The sequence below is a fragment of the Coptis chinensis genome, chromosome 6 (genome assembly GCF_015680905.1).
Source record: "Coptis chinensis isolate HL-2020 chromosome 6, ASM1568090v1, whole genome shotgun sequence".
Taxonomy (NCBI): domain Eukaryota; kingdom Viridiplantae; phylum Streptophyta; class Magnoliopsida; order Ranunculales; family Ranunculaceae; genus Coptis; species Coptis chinensis.
Window position 1 is genome coordinate 71259756 of NC_141461.1, and position 764 is coordinate 71260519.

The 764-nt window shown below is 36.9% G+C and overlaps 1 non-coding gene across 1 annotated transcript; it reads right to left on the bottom strand.

Moving 5' to 3' along the window:
• Positions 1-273: 273 nt before the first annotated feature.
• TRNAS-UGA (transfer RNA serine (anticodon UGA)) lies at positions 274-366 on the bottom strand. Its single transcript has one exon. It is a non-coding gene; the product is annotated as a tRNA-Ser (tRNA).
• Positions 367-764: the final 398 nt, after the last annotated feature.

Here is a 764-nt window from a genome sequence, read left to right on the forward strand (position 1 = left end):
CCGTGCAACTACAGCAGGATTTGAAAAAGGAATTGATCATGATTTAGAACCTATTCTTTTCATGACCCCTCTTAACTGAGACATAAGATCAAATATCTGAAGTAGGAATTATTTTGATCCCACCATATGTATTGGAATTGGAATTAGTTGATACTTGATGAAAAAGTCTTACTTTTTTTTAACTCAATTATATCTATTGTTTTTTGTCTCGGCTAAGTTGCCTAGCCGAGCCGGGCGAAACAAATAAAGAAAGAAATAGATTCAACGGGTAAAAGGAGAGAGAAGGATTCGAACCCTCGATAGTTCTGAACAAAGAACTATACCGGTTTTCAAGACCGGAGCTATCAACCGCTCAGCCATCTCTCCGAAAGACAATCTCCATTTATTTTATTTGTATTCTCCAGAATAGAACATGGCCATATGAGTTGATACCATCACTATCTGTAAAAACACCCCCATTATGGGTATATCTATTGTTGATTTATCTATCTGTATATATGAGCGTGGGCCAGCATGCACGTTTGTGAAGTAAAAAAAAGGTCTGCGACTCCATGTCCGAATAAAGTGATAATAAGTCCTATAGGATCAATGGGTTCATGGTCAAATCCCTCCATGATGCATTTTATTACAATTTTTGGGTGAGAGAGGGATCAAATGGTGTATGGTTTATTTGTTGGTAGCTTGGAGGATTAGAAGCATGACTATTGCTTTCCAATTGGCTGTTTTTGCATTAATTGCTACTTCATCAATCTTATTGATTAGTG